Source organism: Chamaea fasciata, unplaced genomic scaffold, assembly GCF_029207755.1.
Source record: "Chamaea fasciata isolate MVZ Bird 193981 ecotype frontalis unplaced genomic scaffold, bChaFas1.0.hap1 SCAF_29, whole genome shotgun sequence".
NCBI classification, from domain to species: domain Eukaryota; kingdom Metazoa; phylum Chordata; class Aves; order Passeriformes; family Sylviidae; genus Chamaea; species Chamaea fasciata.
The window spans coordinates 625,822-645,129 of record NW_027094114.1 but is presented as its reverse complement, the minus strand read 5'-3'; the positions used below and the strand labels follow the sequence as shown (position 1 = coordinate 645,129).

The 19,308-nt window shown below is 40.5% G+C and overlaps 1 pseudogene; it reads left to right on the top strand.

Annotated features, from left to right (window-relative positions):
- LOC136302580 (F-BAR domain only protein 2-like) overlaps positions 1–19,308 on the top strand; it is a 188,868-nt pseudogene that overhangs the window by 121,683 nt on the left and 47,877 nt on the right.

The window sequence follows — 19,308 nt, the reverse complement described above, 5'->3', positions numbered from 1 at the left end:
TCTGCTGTCAGCACAATGTCATCCACATACTGGAAAACTTCTCCTTCAGTGTTATTTTTCTTCCATTGTTCTAATTTTTTTGCTAGTTGATTTCCAAATATTGTTGGACTATTCTTAAATCCCTGTGGTAGGACAGTCCAGGTTAACTGAACTTTGCATCCAGAGGTGGGACATTCCCATTCAAAAGCAAATATTGCTTGACTTATTTTCTTCTAAGGGTATGCAGAAAACGACATCCTTAAGATCAGTCACTATAAACCATTTATATTCCTCTTTCAGTGCTGTCAAGTGTGTACGGATTAGCTACTACTGGATGAATATCAGATGCTTTTAATAATGGCCCTTAAATCTTGCACTAACCTATATTCTCATTTTGCTTTTTAACTGGTAATGTTGATGTGTTATATTCTGATTCACAGTCCTTCAAAAATCCACATTCTAAAAATTTTTCGATACGTTTCTCTAATCCTTTCCTTGCTTCCCATTTAATGGAGATTTTCCTTGGCCCTCCTTTTCTTTGTGAAGTATTTATAAAAACACTTTTTATTATCTTTCACAAGAGTGGCCAGATTGAGTTCTAGCTGAGCTTTTGCCTTTCTAATTTTCTCTCTACATGAACATCAGTTACGACGGATAATTGCAGTTATTTATGCTTCTACTATAGTTTCTTCTTTTTCAAAAGGAGTGCTATCACCATACTATAGGGTGTTTTTTACCTTGAATTTAAAAAACAGGTATGTTTGGTCAAGTCTTAAGCATCTCTAGAGGCTATAAATCAGCTAGGCTCATATATAAACCTGAGGATGTAACAAAAAGTAGTCAGAAATTCAGTGATCATTGTGGAACTGTGTACTTGTAGAATTAGATTTAAAGATACAATATTACTTCAATGTTTTCCCCTCAGACTGGCCTGTTATCAGGCCAGTTGTTACATTTTCTGTCCTTCATTGTCGTTTTGGTAGAGTAGTGCTGACCAAACCCATGAACTAATATTTGCTTGAGGCAATCTGGTACTAGCATGCTAAATATACCGAAAACATGTTATTTACCTGAGGAACGGTAAAACAATTATTCATCTTTATTCTGCATTCATTCAAATAAGCTATGCTTGAATTTGGGGGATTTTCTTATTTTTTACTTCTTGAATAAAAAAGTAATTTTCCAGGGAAAAATTAATATCTCCTTATCTTTTTAGAAGAGCACTTCCCTTTTTTGAACAGGCAATAAAAATGGGAGTTGGTGTTAGATGGTGTTAGAAAGAGTAATGCTGAGAAAATATATTTTGATTTCCTGGTTTCTAAATTAGAAAGCTTAAAAATTGCTGATAAACATGAAACAGGTTCTGATTATAGCAGGATAAAGATTTCTTATACTTTTGTGTACTCACAAAATTGACCTTTGTGATGCAGCTTAATATCTAAACACTAAAAGCAGTCATTTGTTTTGACAGCAAAATTAATTGAAGCCAAGACAGTAGAAATTCCACTTGTATCAAGTTGATCATTAGGAATTGCTGTCTGGCTTTTGTGCTCTCAGAAATAAATGACCTGTTCTGCTAGGAAGAAATAGCAGAAGGATGGCTAGTCAACATAATTTGAGAGAAAGGTTGAATAAACTTTCTACTGCAGAAACAATTTAGAAATGACATACTGCAAGGGGGAGGTCAGAATGAGTATTGATATCCAGCTGAGCTGTCAACTGGCACTGAGCCAGACACACAAGGCTTTGCCATTTGAAGCAGCATGTGAAGCATATGTAGTTTTAAGAAAAAATTTCCCTCCTTTCATGCATGATTTGTGCTCACAGACAAACTTTAGTTTTAACAAAAACAAGGATTTGTTGTTGTTTGTAACTACAAGTACATATTTATAGAGTATTTTTAAAAGCTTTTGTTTGAAACAGATCTGTTAATGTTTATATGTATGTGTGTGTGTGTAAATTGATCCCTTGGGATGGGGATGAAGGGCAGATTTTTTTTTTGAGTACCTGAATATTTCCAGATTTTGACTATTAAATGTAGTTTATAAAAATATATGCTTGAATGAGATAACATTTCTTCCTGTCATGCATATTCCCCCTTAAACTAGAAGGGAGACAGGTTCCAAAAGCAGATACAAATATAAAATATGTTTTAGTTCATTTGTTGACTTTTTCATTTGTTTACCTCTTTAGCTGGGCAGGATTTTTCTAGTTCATCGATATACTTTTTGAGGGCTCTTTTTCAGGGTATGGCATAATATTGTTTTTCTTCTTCACAATTTTAGTTGGCTTTTGTATTTTCCTTGTTTAAGAAACCAAACATCAAAGCTTTTTTCCCTCTACTGAGGAAAGTGCAAATTATTTTTTTCTTTTGACCTTAGCAAGACCTTTATCTTCCCAATGACTCCCTCTCAGTATTCTAGATATGTTTTGTAACTGTTTTCAAGGTAGTTGTCAAAGAACTAGCTGTCTTCAAGACAATTGATATTACTGTAGATAAATTAAGTAGGAGGTATAAAATATTTATAAACATTCCTCTGTAGTTGCCTTTTGTATATCTGAAAATACTCTTCTCATAGATGTGGGCTAAATATGTATTAGGGTACTGTATCATAATTAACAGTGCAATTGTATCCACGTTTTTGCATTTTCTTCATCTTTAAAAAGATTAGTATCCCCTCATTGCTAACCATTCACTTTTTAGTGTCATGAAAGTCATGTCTCTTGTAACAAGAAAAATAGTACGTATATTTTCTCAGTCTGAGATGCATTCTGAGCTGCAGACTCATGGTTGTTTAGTTTCTGCCAGTGTCACTCATTGTATTTTGTTAGAATATTTTGAAATAAAAATTGTCCATTTATTCAAATTACCTTTCCCATCTTCTGTTCTGGGAAACTAAAGCTTCTTTGTTTTCAAAAGCCTAACAACTTCCCCACTTCTGATTTATTTCCTTTAGTCTTTTGTCAAATAGCAGCTATCTTCTTCATGTGCCTATAAAACCATCATTTATTTGCCTTTTCTTCATGTCCTTATCTGTCCTGACTGGTGGAATGCTATGAGCTGCAGCTTTCCCTGGAAAGTATTTTAGGATGTTGCTTGGTGGGAATGTTTATAAACAATCATATGTGCTCACTAATATTTTGAGGCCCACTTCCCTTGGAGAATATTAAACTTTCATTAGCATCTTGATAGCTAGGTATGTATCCTTAAGTGATTGAAATCTCACTAGATATTCATGTCTATTTCTGTTATAAAAGCTAACCTTCATTTATGCACTATATTATTTTTTTTCTATCCTGTGTGTGTACAGCATCAAATACTTCTTTCAAGTCAGATATTTGAGATATTTAAGCCAATTTCCATTCTGTAGCTCAATGTAAGAGCAGGCAGACCATCTGTAAATATGTTATCTTGAACCTGAAACTCCATGCTTAAAACAACAGAACATTAATTCAGAGACTTTTTTAAGGGTTGGACTAGATGTTGGCTATTATTTTTTGCATTTTAAGACACTTGTCAAGATAAGCATTTTTGTTTTCACAGTCCTGCTTTAGTTCCAACATTTGCTTTTTTTTTTGCCTTCATATGAAAGCTTGAGAAAAGGCTTCCTTCTCAATTCAGATTTTCTTCTCTTTTATGAGAAAAACAACAAAGGAAATCTCAATGCTTTGACTGTAGTACTTCAGAGGATGTCGATATTATTATTTTTGCAGCATGGTGTCTTGGTTGAAAGACAGGTGTCTGCTAAGGAAGGCAGGAGCCTCCCCTGGAATGGAAAATATGAGCCCCTCCCCTCCAAATTATTATAATTTTGAAATTAAAGGGCCTTCAGGCAAAGATAGGAGAAAAGGAATAACAGTTCTTTACTAGTGTGTGCATATATAATGAGGGTAACAACAACCAACAAAGAACAGAAAACCCAATAAACAGTCTCTTCGCTGCTCTTTAAGCAATTTCCCCTTTGGTGCACCTACAGTCGCAGCCAGCAGGGGGGCTGGTGGCTCCCCAGCCAGGCAGAGCAGGTGCGATGACTCCCGTGCGGCTGCAGGGGGCGCTGTGGCGCGAGTTTATGTTGTCTCCCTCCCACGTGGACAATGGCGGACACAGCCAGTGGAATGGGATGGAGAAGGGGCTTCTTTTACAAACCTCCAGGGGCAGCCAATCCAGATGACACCTCTGGATAGCAAAAGGAGCTGTAGCAGGAACCTCAGGAGAAACAAGCTGGAATGGCTGGACCTCCCAGCAGGCAGAGGGTGAAAAGCTACAGTGTAGCACAAACCCGGAGCAATGGTGTAGTTGTGGTGGAGGTTGGGCAGAAGCAGTCTGGCTCCCAAACGCAGTAGATAAAAAAGGCTCTTTGGGCTTTTCTCATCGGCCCTGGCTGGTCCTTCGGATCAGGGTTGTGTGGAAGGTGGGGGCAGTCCCCCGGCTGGAAATGAGGGTGGTCCCAGGTCCTGGTGGGGTATGCACTGGCTCTGGGCTTCCCAACAGCAATGCAGCAAAAGATGCCCAGCCGGCAAGCTCAGTCACACTACTGAAGCAAAAAAAAAAAAAAAAAAAAAAAAAAAAAAAAAAAAAAAAAAAGCATCAGGCAAAACCCACAGAAACAGCAGGATCCCTGGTCAGAGATACTGGCTGCATGTGTCCAGTGCAAACGCTTGCTGGAAGAGAGGAGACTGCTTCTCACCCCACCCCAAACCCCCCCCCCCCTCCTGCCTGTTGCTGGTAGGGACACGAAAGAACCACACTCACTCAGGTTTAGAGGTGAGCAGAGAAAGCGAAAGTTTATTATCATTTGCGATTTAAATAGGATTTGGAGTTTGGTCAAGGATTGGTAGATGAGAGGAACACCTTTCTGACTCTAGTGATCAGTTCACTAGTCCATCACAGACTGGAATGAAAACAATCTACTTGTTTATGTTACATTTGTGAGAGACTCCACTAGAAATATGTAAGCAGTCATCAGAAGGTTAAATAATCACAGCGACACCCCCCCCTCTCGAAAACCACAACTCAGCTGCCATTTATTGTGCCAGCTCTGGAGCCAGGGAGGATGGGGGGGTGGGGCACAGACAGCTGCCACCCCTGGGCACAAAACAAAACAGATCAAAGACCCAAAAAAATTGTATGGGATAATAAAAGCATCCTCAAGACACATGGCAACATCTAGATTGTCCTTTTCAGTGCTTTGGACTATGATGCTGCAGGGACTCTAGAGACATCCCCAGATCCCTCAGCTGCTCCTCATAAGACTTGTGCTCTAGACCCACTGTCATGAATGAGTGGTTTCGACGCTTAAAGAAATACTGTCAAAAGTATTGAAAAAAGCAGGGTTTAATTTGAATTTGTGAAAAAGTGACTTTACACAGTTCTATGGTAAGGTCCACTCTATTGCTTACTGCAACAGATTAAAGCATACAAAGGAAGATCAAACTTAGAAGTAATTTGGAATGATTTACACAGAAATCAGGAATGCAAAAGGGAGTAAGGGTGCAAAGGATATGGCTGCAAAGATAATTGATTCACACACACATAGGTAAAACCATGTCTACACCTATTTCTACGTGTGTAAATGTACCTATCAAAAACTCCCCTCGGGTTCAGTGAAATATGTCAATTCCCTTTGCCTTTCCCAACAGGCAAGGGTTGTACCTGGAGGAGCATGGAGACAGAGGGGAAATATCAGCCTAGGCCTCATCATCAGTGATGGTCCTTTGAGTATCACAAACTTGAGGGTTTGCGAGCTCTGAAAGGCCCCACTCAGAGGGAGGTGCTGACTCAGCCCACTGCAGTCCAAGAGAGCTCAAAGGGCCTCACTCAAGACCGCTGTTTATAGGGTCACAGAATCACAGAATCATTTAGGTTGGAAAAGACCTGTGTGATCGAGTCCAACCTTTGACTGATCACCATGTTGTCATGATTGGCTTTAGTCATCAGTAAGTTTCTCTCCTGGACATAACCCAAGCTGGTAACTACTGGTCTCTTTTCCCAGAAAGTCCAGTAACAATGGTGCTGTTTCTCTCAGGGTGCGATTCAGGTAAATGATTTACCAAGGCTACAAAGGATAGCTACTTATCCTTTGTTTCCTACCTTTGTTGGGCAGATGTTGTTTCTGATTGTTCCCACCTTTACCATACAAGAGCTCCTGGTACAATCAGGGAGTGCCTCGTGGCCTGACTGCTACCATCAAGGGATGCTTCACTGCTCAGCTGGAGCTTCTGAGATTGTAGACCAGGCCCAAGAATGAGGGGAAAGGAGGGGAAGATGGGGATGTACCACCACAACCCTTCACCAACTTCATTGCCCTACTTTGGACATGCTCCAGGACCTCAATGTCTTTCCTGTAGTGAGGACCCCAAGTCAACACAGGACGTTCTCCTGAGTTGTCTGCCCCTTCTTCCAAAGTTAGTAAACTGACCTTTTTTTCCTGAGTTCCATCAAAATGTTTCTGTTCAGCCAGGCTGGTCATCTTGCCTGCTGGCTCGTCTTTTGGTACATGTTGACAGCCTGCTCCTGCACCTTGAAAATTTCTTGAAGAGTGTCCAGCCTTCCTGGACCCCTTTTCCCTTCAGGACTGCCTCTCAAGGGACTGTCTCAACCAGTATCCTAAATAGGCCAAAGTCTGCCCTCCAGGAGTCCAAAAGAGCAGTTCTGCTGGCACCCTTCCTTACTTCTTTAAGAATTCTCATTAATTTTGTGACTGTTGTGCCCAAGATGGCCTCCAACCATCACATCATCCACCAGTCCTCTGTTCTTAAACAACAGATCCAGCAAGGTACCTCCTCTGGTTGATTCACTCACCAGCTGTGTCAGAAAGTTCTCTTCCACACGCTCCAGCAACCTCCTGGACTGTTTTCTCTTTGATGTGTTGTATTTCCAGCAGACGTCTGGTAAGTTGAAATCCCCCACGTAGTGGTTTTAAGTTCACCTATTTCTGTTTCCCGGGCGGTGCACCATTATTGTAGTGATTTGAGTGCGCACTAGAATTATTTACTCTTTTTCTGCTGTGAGATAGGATTAGGAGAGAAGCAAAGCTGGCTCAAAACACTAAAGGGTATAAAGACAGGTTTATTAGCAAAAGTACAAGAGAGGAAAAAATTAATAAGAATCAGAATAAAACCTTCAAAAAACTTCCCCTCCCCCACAACTTTTCTTTCCCTTCTCACAGACAATGTATAGAGACAAAACTTGGAGCTCTAGATCAGTTACCACCTATAAAATAGTATTTTATTAGTCCTCTCAGAGAGTGAAGTCTCTTTTGATCTGCCATGGAACTTCCCACAAGACAAGAACAGTTCTCTTGTGGCTTTTTAATTCTCACAAAAACAGCCACCCAGGAATCTGCACTTGTAAAGTCCCTCCCATATCATGTAGCCTTCCCACAGCTGCATTATGGGTCATGCAAACTCATGGGGTATCATTTTAAAGATGAACAGTTCAAAAGCAAAGGTTTTCTTCATCTCTCTCTAAGATCATCTTTATCTCTAGGAACAGAGATCTTCTTGGGGGCAGTGCTTCATCTTCATTTCATGTCTCTCTGTTCAAACTTTTCATAACATCATAGCTACTTCAATATTTGCTTAGTCCACCACAAATACCTCTGCTCATATTTACAATCTGAACACACTTTTCATCTCCCCAATACATATTTCCATGACTTAAAGAGACATTTTAGTATATTACAGTCCATTACCATGGCTTTATCAAAGAATTTCAGCCTAAGACTAGGCATCTTCTTGTTCTCTTTTCTGTCTAAGACTCAGCTCTTCCTTTGCTGACTTTGATGTTTTCATATTTGCCTTGGTTTAGATAAACAGGTATCTGCCAGGGAAGATTGGAGTCTCCCTTGAAATGTAAGCCCCTCCTCCCCCTTTTCCAAATTATTATAAAATTGCAATTAAAAGGCTGTCAGGCAAAGATTTTGGGAATAGATATAGCAGTTCTTTACTAGGGATATAAAAACACAAATGTTGTAGTACAGAAGAATAAGCAAGCAAACAAACAAACAAGAAATCCTAGAAAACCCTGGCAGAGTCAGAAATACAACGTGACACCCTGTTGGTCAGGGTGTTGGAAGCAGTCCACAGTAAGTCCTCCTGGAGTGGCAGATGTGGTTTTGTTGGACTAGAGATGGTCCCGTAAAAAAAAAAAAGGGTCCAGTAATGGTGAGATGGGTCCGGTCTTCCTCCAGGTATCTGGTGGAAAACTGGATGTCTGGTGACACTTGTGGCTCCTTTTTATCTAGGTTAAGATGGTTTGGCTTCTCCTCCCTGTGTGGAGCATCTTACAATGGTATGATGTAATGTGTCATGTCATTGGTGAGCTTTTAATAGTCCATTAGCAGAAGATATCCCCATGGGGGTAGTGGAACAATGAAGAGAGATAAGCGACACTGCACCATCTGACAAGTAACAATGACCTACTCGGTTTCAATAGATGGAATAGAATAACATTTTTTTGGTTACAAAACCCAAGACAGCTTCCCGGGAAGGGGCCTGGCCCCAGGCAAGGAGGGAGCCAGGCCCGCTTGTTACCTCTTCCCAGGCCGGAAGAAAAGAGACCTTCCCAGGATTTTCCCGAATTTTTAACCTGTGTTTTCACAGAGGCGTATCCCCATATGTAATTGGTTAAACATGTTGTCAACATTCAAAGCCAGTCACTAGTTGGTTTTGCCACAGCTCTTCCTAGAAAAAACACTTCCGTGCAAAACCAGCACACCCCAGAAGAACACGGGCCAACAATTGTGAGACTTCTCCCAGCTGCTTATAGAATATTTCATATGCCTCCTCATGCTGGTTGAGTGGTCTGTAACAACCCCCACCAGGATATCTGCCTTGTTGGCCTCACCCCTGATCCTTACCCATAAACATGCAAACCTTTCATCGTCTTTGGCAAGCTCTAGACAGTCAAAACACTCCCTAACATACAGGGGCGACCCTGCTGCCTCTCTTGCCTTGCCTGTCCCTTCTGAAGACTTTATAGGCATCCATCATAGCATTCCAGTTGTGTAAGTCATCCCACCATGTCTCCATGATGACAACTATATCATAGTGTGTAGCCGTTGCTACAACAGTGTTTTCCATCTGTGCAATGTTTGTTGCTCCTCCTGTTTGTTGTCCATGCTACATGCATTGGTGTAGATGCACTTCAGCTGATCTATTGATCTGGCTGTCTTTTTAAAGGGAGAAGCCCTCATTCCCATGTGATTCTTTTCAGGCACTTGCATAGTTTCTGATAAATAAATAACTCATGCCTTTGTTGCCACATGGATCTCCATTTCCTACCTCCACTGAGATGGCAAAGGACCTTGCTAGCACACCCCTCAGTCACATGCCTCCCTCCTCCCCTGCCCCCAGCTTATCTGTAGCAAGCTTGGTTTTATCCCTTTCCTTCTTCAAATATAGTTTAAAGCTCTTTCAATGAGCCTTGTGAACTCCTGTGCAAAGATCCTTTTCTCCCTTTGAGACAAGTGAACCCCGCAGGCCTGGTGTTGTATAGACTGACCCATGATCAAGAACCCCAAAGTTCTGCCAGTGACACCATACTCGGTGCCAGGTATTGAGTTGCTGGCTCTTCCTGATTCTTCCTTCATCATTCCTTGTGACTGGAAGGATAAAAACACTACTTGTGCCCCTGATCCCTTAACCAATCATCCCAATGCCCTCAGACTTCTTGTTGCAACCTCATTTCTGCCTACCTGAAAAATCAATACTGTATAATAATCTGAGGGCTGTACTGGGTAGGTAGCTTTCTCTTCACATCTTTAATGTCCCAGGTAGGCAGCAGACTTCCTTAAGGAGTGGGTCTGATCTGCATATGGTACCTTCTGTTCCCTTCAGAAGGGAGTCTACTATCACAGTAACCTGTCTTTTTTTTTCTTTGTGTAATGCACTTTTCATGGGTGCTATTTATCTTTCTTGCAGTAAAACAGCTAGTAGATTCAAGGGAAGGAGGGAGATTGTGTGGGGAGAAGGGACTCATCTATTAACTCTACTCATTTTGGTGAAGCATAAGCTAATAGATATCATTAAAAAGGCATATTTAAAATTTCCAAGTTGACTTTGTAGACAAAAGTGGGACCTGCTTACTGAAACTTTTTGTGGGGCTTCCATCTCATTACTATCTCTTCCAATTCTTCAATAACTGAGTTTTTCAGATTGTGATTTATAGTCTTCCCTATGAGAAAACAATACATTGTTGCAAGAGCAAGGTGAAGTTCTGGGGGGTAAGCTGGCCTCTGTTAAATCAAATTAAAAATACTAATCTGATCATCATATTTGTGTCTGTTTCAGTACTAAGCATGAGCATTTGTTTCTTATCAAGTTGTAAATAAAACAGTCTTGGTTTGGAAAGACAGGTGTCTGCTAAGGAAGGCAGGAGCCTCCCCTGAAGATGTAAACCCCCTCTCTCTGAATTATTATAATTTTGAAATTTAGGGGGTCTCAGGCAAAGATATGAGAATAGGAATAACAGTTCTTTACTAGGAAAATTAAAATAAAAATGTAGTAGTACAGAAAAAAAACCCCAAACAAACAAAAAGAAAATACTGACAGAGTCAGAATACAACCTGACACCCTGTTGGTCAGGGTGTTGGTACCAGTCCAATTGAATCGTGGCTGCAGTCCTACTGGAGTGACAGATGTGGTTCTGTTGAAGCAATGATCCTGTATAAAGGTGTAGTTTTCCACTGAATGTGCAGTGATGGTGAGATGGGTCTGGTCTTCCTCTGGGAATCCAGTGGAAATAGGCTGTCCTGGTGTCCTGACTCTCAGATTTTTATCCAGGTAGAAATCCTTGGCTCCTCCCACTGGGTGGAGCATCTCACAATGGGATGATGTCATTTTATCAGTCATGCAATGAAACTCAATGGTCCATTAGCAGAAGATATCCCTTGGAGGGAGGATGGGTGATGGAAGAGATAAAGAACACTGCCCCACCTCATTTTAGCATATGGTAATAGAATACATACTTTTGGTTACATCTTGCATTGCAACCTAAGACACACTCTCAAAGACAAATGTTAGGCAACTGTAATGGACAAAATACAGAAAGTTTGTGTTAAAGAAAATCTTTGGTTTCTTCTGTTAGAAGTGAAGGTTAAAGATACTGATCTGAAATAAGGATTGGTTTTACTTGAGCCTGGATTATTTATATATTTTAATTATTAACATGAGAGTCTTGAAAGTCTGGGGATCAGTCTAAGTAGCTGAGAAGGGTAAAGAAACTTAAATGGCATTTAAAACTGCTTTGAGATTGGCCTTTTGATATTCTGCCCTCAAGAGCTTCATTTGGAGGCTAAACAACTATGTTAAGATGAATGGGATATTGATGGGTTCTATTCCCAGGTTTTTTTTACTGTCAGGGAAATTTTTTCAGACTTGGTCTAAATTGCAATAAATAAAAGTAATTTCTAAAAAAAATTATTAGATTTCTTCAAGTTTTTAGAGAAAATATTTGGTAGATTCTATCCAATGTCCAAAATAATTATATTTGTTTAACATCAGTGAGTGTCAAGTTAACTCATCAGATTCTCAATTGTCTATTTGTTTGACTTAAGCATTTTTTTTTCATTTGCAGTTAGAGAAATTTTCTGAAAATGTAGTGTTTCCACCGAATTAAACATAGATTTATGCTGCAAGAGTTAAATATACATGTTGGGTGTGATGTATGAAAGATGAGACGTACTAGCAGAGGTGCGAGTGAATCCTATTTATTCACAAAGTACATCAGGTTTTATACCGCTAAAGCAAACACTATATTTAACTACAGGCTAAAAGTTTAATCACAGTTCTACAATAAATCTGTCCTCGACATCTTGTATTAATCTTTCCAGAGTCACAGACCAGTAGACCACAGATCGTTCTGTTTTAAATTTCTTTACGTTCTAGTAGAAATGGTGTCTTGTTCTTGTTCCCCCCATTCAACCTGTTCAGAGACACGGGTCAGCTGCCGCCACTGCTGTTCTCTAACTCTTTCCTGCTAACATTTCTCAAGCAAACATTTGTTTCCCCAACATTGGGAGTTACATTACAAATAGAAATATTTGAGGTACTTAATTTGTATTTTATTCATGCAATTAAACCCAGTTGTGTAATTCACAATGCTAATTCACAGCTAAATTATTTTTACTTTCATTGCGGCATCTCTGATTGCAGCACGATTTATGCTCTACTACATAAAAAAAAAATCTGAAGCTTGTATCTAAAATCTGTTTATATCAGCTATTTATTTAAAGACTATGACATATTCACTAGAAACACTGGAAAATGCTTGCAAGTACACATTTTATAGTGGATGCTCTGAAATAATTTTATTTTCATAATAAAAAAAAATAAATCCGAGTACTTATTAGCATGTGTGTTTTGGGAAGTGAAAGTAATTTCTGTATTTGAGGTTTCCACAATCTATTTACTTCAGTTGCTTGTAAATAAATTCTCAAGATTTCTGTCTCTCACTTGAAGTAGTTGCATAAGGTGCAATGATGGGGGAGGGACTCGATGATCATCGAGGTCTTTTCCAACCTTAACAATTCTATGGTTCTAATGAGGGTTAGGACTGCCTTTTTCAATGACAACTGACTGTTACCTTGTGTCAACTTGTCACAAATCCTGATTTAGGATCCTGCCAACTATGCCAATTTGTTGTTAATGGGCAATTTAGATTGCTTAAAGAACTGCAGCTTAAGGTATCGGCAAAAGTGGTTTTACTGCAATATGATTCTCTAATAGTGTGACTTAACAAAGTTTGATGGCAAGGTTTGCTCTATTACTGTACTGCACAAAGGATTTAACAGTGATTCAAAACTACCAAGACAGAATCAAAGTTACCAAGACAAAATCTTAGTGCTCTATATTACAAGATCTGCAGTTGGTAAGAGGTCTCTTGACCCTGAGTAGCAACCTTGAGAGGCATCCCAGCTCAAGGGGAGATCACTGCCGCACAGTCAGCTACTTAGCAGGGAGAGCTCAAAGAAGGCTCACTTACGCTGTCATATTTATGGAATAAAGTGGTTGGCTTGTCAAATCTCATAAAATGTAAAAGGTATGTACAAGACTCCTTGTACTACCTGCTATTCATGTGTTAATCACATGACTGGTGTTCCAAGCTCATATGCATTGATGCTCACTGGGTCACTCCATCCCTTTGTAGGTTTTCAGAGAACAGATCGGAACTTGATAAACTCTTGGCATGTCTACAGCTCAGGCCATTTATGTCCTTTTGAGCCTAAACCAAAGTACTGCTAGTTCAGTTAAGGGGCTGAGTGCATCCAATCCCTTGTTTCCAACAGTGTTCAGACAGAACTTCCAAGAGGAAGGTAGGGTCTAGACCATGTGATGGCCTCGTGTTTGGCCTTAAATACCCCTTGGCCTTCCTGGGCCCTTACCTCAGGTGGGACTTCTGGTCATTTGGCCACTCAGGAGCTGGGTTAGGGCCTCCAGGGATGGGTGTGGAGTATTGCCTCCACTGTGCCCATGATTGGCACCACTGCAGGGCTGGGATGGGCTGGGATACTGTCTCTAGCGGTGGGGAGGGAGGGGGGCTGGGAGTGCACTATCTCACCAGGGCAAGGCCTGACCTGCCCCCTGCCCCACACATATGCACCCCAAAATGTCTTAAGACATCAATCTTTCCAGTGTCTTACATATATTATGGATGCAATTCTGAATGAGAAGAGGACACAAATGAGAAATTTTTCATGTGGTTGTAATAATATTGAAAATTAAATTGTATTTAGTGTGCAGTAATATTTTAGTTTTTTCAGTAGGAGGGAGAGAAAATATTTAATGATTCACTGTACATGTATGATTTTTGACCATTGGCAGAGAAATTGTGGTTTTCAGTTGCCACCTAAATTTTTATTTATACTGTTTAGTAGTTTCAGGAAATATTAATAGTTGTTAAAATATCTTGGGATTTGACCTTCATTTGAGATTCAATTTAACCTAATGTTTATCTTTGTTACTGTAGATTAGTTGGATGGGATGCTTGCACTGGGTCATTTTGTTTCAAGTTTGGCAGTCTACTTTGATTCAGGAAAAAATGGGGACAGAAGCAAACATGGCAGTAAAACTGATGGAATATTTAAATGTATTTTAATGTTAGTGCATTAAATGGGTATGAAAGTAAACTTTTTTCTTTACTGAAGCTATATATGTTCCATACTAAAAATTAGGAAGAAAAGATAGAGAGAAGGCATGTTTCCAGACTCAGTGGGAGGCAGCATTAGAGCTGGCTACAGCACCAGGAAATCATGAACTTGGCATCAGCTGGGAAGCCAAGAGATGTTAGTTTTTACAGGACCAAGATCCTACTTTTTAGGAGAGACAGGGGCTTGCAGGTATCAGGAACATGCAGGGAAATAAGAACAGGGTAGAACTGCAGTAGCTGAGAGAGACAGGATTCAGTTTCTGACCCAAGTCCATTAGCTATTCAGGATTGTCTGGATAAATAGCTCCTGTTAAGGTTCTGTGATCAGTTCCTTTCCTTAAATCTGGTAGTGCATCCATCTTCCATAAAATAAGTGACAGTCTAGCATACCCAGCTTGGAGAGTTGGATGTAAAATAAAGATGAGTTTTATAAAGGCTTATGTTATTTAAGTGTTGCTTGAACTGTATTTTAATTTTTTTAGTGAAGCTGAGGTGTTTTAACCTCAGTAGGCAACTCAGCCCCACATAGCCACTCACTCTCCTCCAGTGGGATGGGGAAGAGAATTAGAAGGGTAAAAGTGAGAAACCTAGTGGGTTGAGACAAGACAGTTTAGTAGGAAAGCAAAAGCTGTGTCCGTAAGCAAAGCAAACCAAGGAATTAATTCACCCACTTCCCATGTGCAGGCAGGTGTTCAGCCACCTCTGTGGGAGCAGGGCCTCATCATGCATAGTAATGAGAAAACAAACACCATCACTCTGAACAACCCCTTTTTCTCCTCCTTACTCCAGCTTTATTACTGAGCATGATGCCATAGGGTCTGGAATATTCCTGTGGTCAGTTGCAGTCAGCTGTCCCAGCTGTGTCCCCTCCCAACTTCTTGTGTACCCCCAGCCTAACCACTGGTGGAGTGGGATGAGAAGCAGAAAAGGCCTTGGCTCTGTGTAAGCCCTGTGCAGCAGTATTGAAAACATCCCTGTGTTATCATCACTGTTTCGAGCACAAATACAAAACACACCCCCATACCAGCCACTGTGAATTAAATTAACTGTGTTCCAGCCCAAACTGGCACATTATGCTACTGAACAACATACTGGAATAATTTTCTCTTAGCTTATTCTTTTATTCACTTAGTTTAGCTCTATACCTACCTCCACTGCTAGATTTTTGTATCACTTGTCATTGCAGCATTTAAAAGGTCTTGGCATTGGTATGCACTGGTGTCTGACATTGACATATATACTCATTTATTTGGTCTTTAAATTAAAATGTTTGTTTCACAGGGATAAAACCACGAAAGAGGAAGCTGTTTGGTTTATCAGGAATTATGAAAAAAGAAAAAGATACAGTCTATGTAAGTATATTTCCATCTTGAAACCTTGTCTTATATAAAAACTAGCTGATGTGTGACAAGAAAATGGTTTCATAACAAATTTAGAGGAGTGCCATGAATATTAAAACATAGCATCTATTTAACTTTTCTAACTAAGGATTTTAAGGAAACCTACTCATGTTTCATTCTATCCTCTGCAGAGGTAAGTAGTTCTCCCTTGTTCTACATTTCAACACTGTAGAGAAGACAATTCTTATGTGTACTTCCCATTAAATACTAGCTCTGTATGTGGAAAAAGTACTATATGTCTGTTTGCAGAATTGAAGCTTTAGTTATTTTTTAGAAAAACTTGTGTGTACTGTGTAGAAAGACCGAAAAAACTTTGCATTTTTTTTTCAGTAAATCCTGTACATATTGATTTCTGAAAGACCATCATTCTAACTCATGATTGACGTCCCACCAGGACAAGTTGACCTTGCTTGGATGCCAGGTGCCCACCAAAGCTGCTCTGACACTCCCCTCCTTAGCTAGACTGGGGAGACAAAATATAACAAAAGGTTCATGAGTTGAGATAAGGACAAGGAGAGATCACTCACCAATTGCCACAACAGGCAAAACAAACTTAACTTGGAGAAATTAATTGAATTTATTGCCGATCTAATCAGAGTAGGATAATGAGGATAAACCAAATCGTAAAACACCTTCCCCTCACCCCTCCATTCTTTCCAGGCTCAACTTCACTCATTATTTTTTCTACCTCCTTCCCACAAGGGAACAGGGAAGGGGGGTCTGTACTAGTCTGAAAGCAAACCAGCAGTAGATTCCAAGTCAGAAGTACAATTTAATAGGAAAATTACAATAAAGGCAATAATACAGAAACACTGGCTTAAACTGACAGAGTCAGAATACCACCTGTCACCCTGTTGGTCAGGTGGTGGTAGCAGTCCAATTAAATCCTGGCTACAGTCCCATTGGGATTATGCATGTGGTTATGTTGAAGCGGTGATCCTGTAGAAAGGTCTGGTCTTTCTCTGGAGGCCCAGTGGTAGTTGTCGAGCTCTTCCTCTGGGAATCCAGTGGGTAGTGCCCCCAGAGTGTTCCAAGCCTCAGATTATACACAGGTAGGAATGTTTGGTTCTTCCTCCTGGGCAGGGCATCTCACAATGGGATGATGTAATACTATGAGTCATGCTGGGATACCTTGATGGCCCATTAGCAGAGATGACCATCTCAGGGTGGCAGCTGTTTCTCTACCAGGGTGTTTTCAGGACTGAGTCATGGAGAATTTAAAGGACACTGGCCCTCCTATCTCAACTGCTTACATAGATGGTAATAGAATACATACTTCTGGTTACATCTTCTACTGTAACCCAAGACAGGGTTGCACTCAGTTCATAGAATCATACAATATCCTGAGTTGGAAGGGACCCACAAGTATCGTCTAAGTCCAACTCCTGGCCCTGCACAGAACAGCCCCAAGAATCACACCACATGTCTGAGAGCATTGTCCAAATACTTCTCAAACTCTGTCAGCCTTGGTGCTGTGACCAGTTCCCTGAGGAGCCTGTTTCATTGCTCAACCACCTTCTGTGTAAAGAACCTTTTCAAAATATTCAATCTAAACCTGCCCTGACACAGCCTCATGTGATTCCCTTTGGTCCTGTCACTGGTCACCACAGAGAAGAGGAGATCAGTGTCTGCCTCTCCCTTTCATTAGGGAGCTGCAGACCATGATGTCTCCCCTCAGTCTCCTCCAGGCTGAACAGACGTAATGACCTCAGCCACTCCTCATAAGGCTTTCTGTCATAAGACAATTTATATGGGGCAGAGACTCCACAATGAGTTACCTTCCCCATAGTTTTAACCACTCCCCTTTAACCAATAAGGAGACATGAATGAGAGAAGATATAAGTGAAAAAACAACAGTTTACTAAAAAGAAAACAGCAGCAACCAAGATAACAGCAATAACCACTAGATACAAAAGTGCTGACTCATATGCACCCTGGGAACCAAAAAAACAAGATGGCAGAGAAGCCCCCTCCTCCCAAATGGCAGCTGCCATAACAGCCTGCTTGGCCCAGAAGACAAAGACAAGATGGCAGAGAAGCCCCTCTTTGTTCAACCTTCTCCCTGGAACAAGAAAACTGGGAAGGTAGGGGGTTACGAAGCTGTTCTGGTTGCAGATGAGGAGTGCTGTTGTTCTTTAAGGTAGCTCCAGCCCTGTGGTGTCAGCCTCCCTGCTGCCTTTAGACCTCGATGAATCCAGTTCCATGTCACTGCTGCATTGCGGGCTGGTCCCAAGTGACAGCAGTGAAAGGGTCGGAAAAAAATACAAACCAGCATCATCGGACAAGCCCCTGTCCCCTCTTCAGTAAATGGCAGATGCCTGGAAAACCTTGTGGAGTGGGTGCAACTTCTTGGAGTGGTGCGACGGCTGTGAGAGTGGCTGGAACTCATTCGATTCCTCCTTGGCAAATGCCAGGTCCAACCTCTCCTTGGTGAAACCCCAGGCAGCGAGAGTGAAAGGCACTGCGAAATCCACCCCAAAGCAGTTTTGCTTTGCAAAACGCAGCTTCTCAGGTTGCAACTTGAAGATGTGAGAAATGAAGCCCACTCAGTTGAATTTTTTAAAACTTAATAAAGGACAAAAGGCAACAAAATCAATAAAACAAAAGTAACAGTGCTGGGTGCATAGCCATAGCCAGAGGCACACTGGCTAACCATAGCAACCCTTCTTATATACCCTTTCCATTGCATCGGTCAAATACATATTCATAAATGATTATACATATTCAAACATTTCTTTGAACTAGTTTGCATATTCCAGGAACTTTTTAGCATGGCCCCTCCTCTGATCTGCCTTTTTAGAGCATGTGCAGTAATCCTGGTTATGGTTTTGAGGGTCATGTGTCACCCCCCCCCCACAACGGCACCCTGTTCCGTGGTTTTAGCAGGTGACAGTTATTGATAGTCTAAGTGTCAGTAGCAGGTGTTATAAGTACATATTATATTATAGGCTTTTCACAAATATTAAAATGAATACTGTATGTATAATGTTGGAAGGCTTTGCTGTATTAATATAGTTTCTTTTATTTTCTGCTATTAACAGGGCTTAGAAATGGTAGCGTGATGAATGTATATATTTTTTTATGTTATAGCATAATATTAAAATAGAAACTATGTGACGTAAGATGTTTTTTGTAGCTAACTCAGAATAGGAAAAATAATCAGGAAATTCCCCACATTCTTGAATTATCTGGATGAAGATAATAGTGACAGACCCCAGAGCTCCAAAGGAAGAATTTATTGATCCTCTGTTATCAGGGAGTGGGACATGGGACGACCAGGTGGAGCCACAAAGAGATTTATCTGCAAGGAGTAATAAAATCTTGAATTGATGAAATGGGGGCAGGTTGGGGGGGGTTGAAACCAAGAGAACATCTAAACTCAAAGGAATGTTTGAATAATGCATTAAGGTCTTTGAATATGTAACATGCTGGTCCTTTTAAAAAAGTGTTCTGAGAAGGTAAAGTGTGCTCTTGGCTGAATGCCAAGTCACCCAGCCATAATTGTTTAACTAATTTGTTTTATTTTGTCTCCTAATTGTCTTTTTATCAAACTTTTAAAATTTTACCAAGAAAGTGAACCTCATTTTTCACACAGAGGTCCTTGTAACACCCATTCCTCAAATGTTATCTGACCAGGCAGATGGTTTAGCTATTTCAGTTATTGCAAGTTAACCACAAGTACTCTAAATCAATATCAGCTACTTCACAAATTGTGGTCTCGTGCCTGGTGATATGGCACTTTTCGGGGGAATGACACAACCCCGAGGTCCTGAGAGTCCC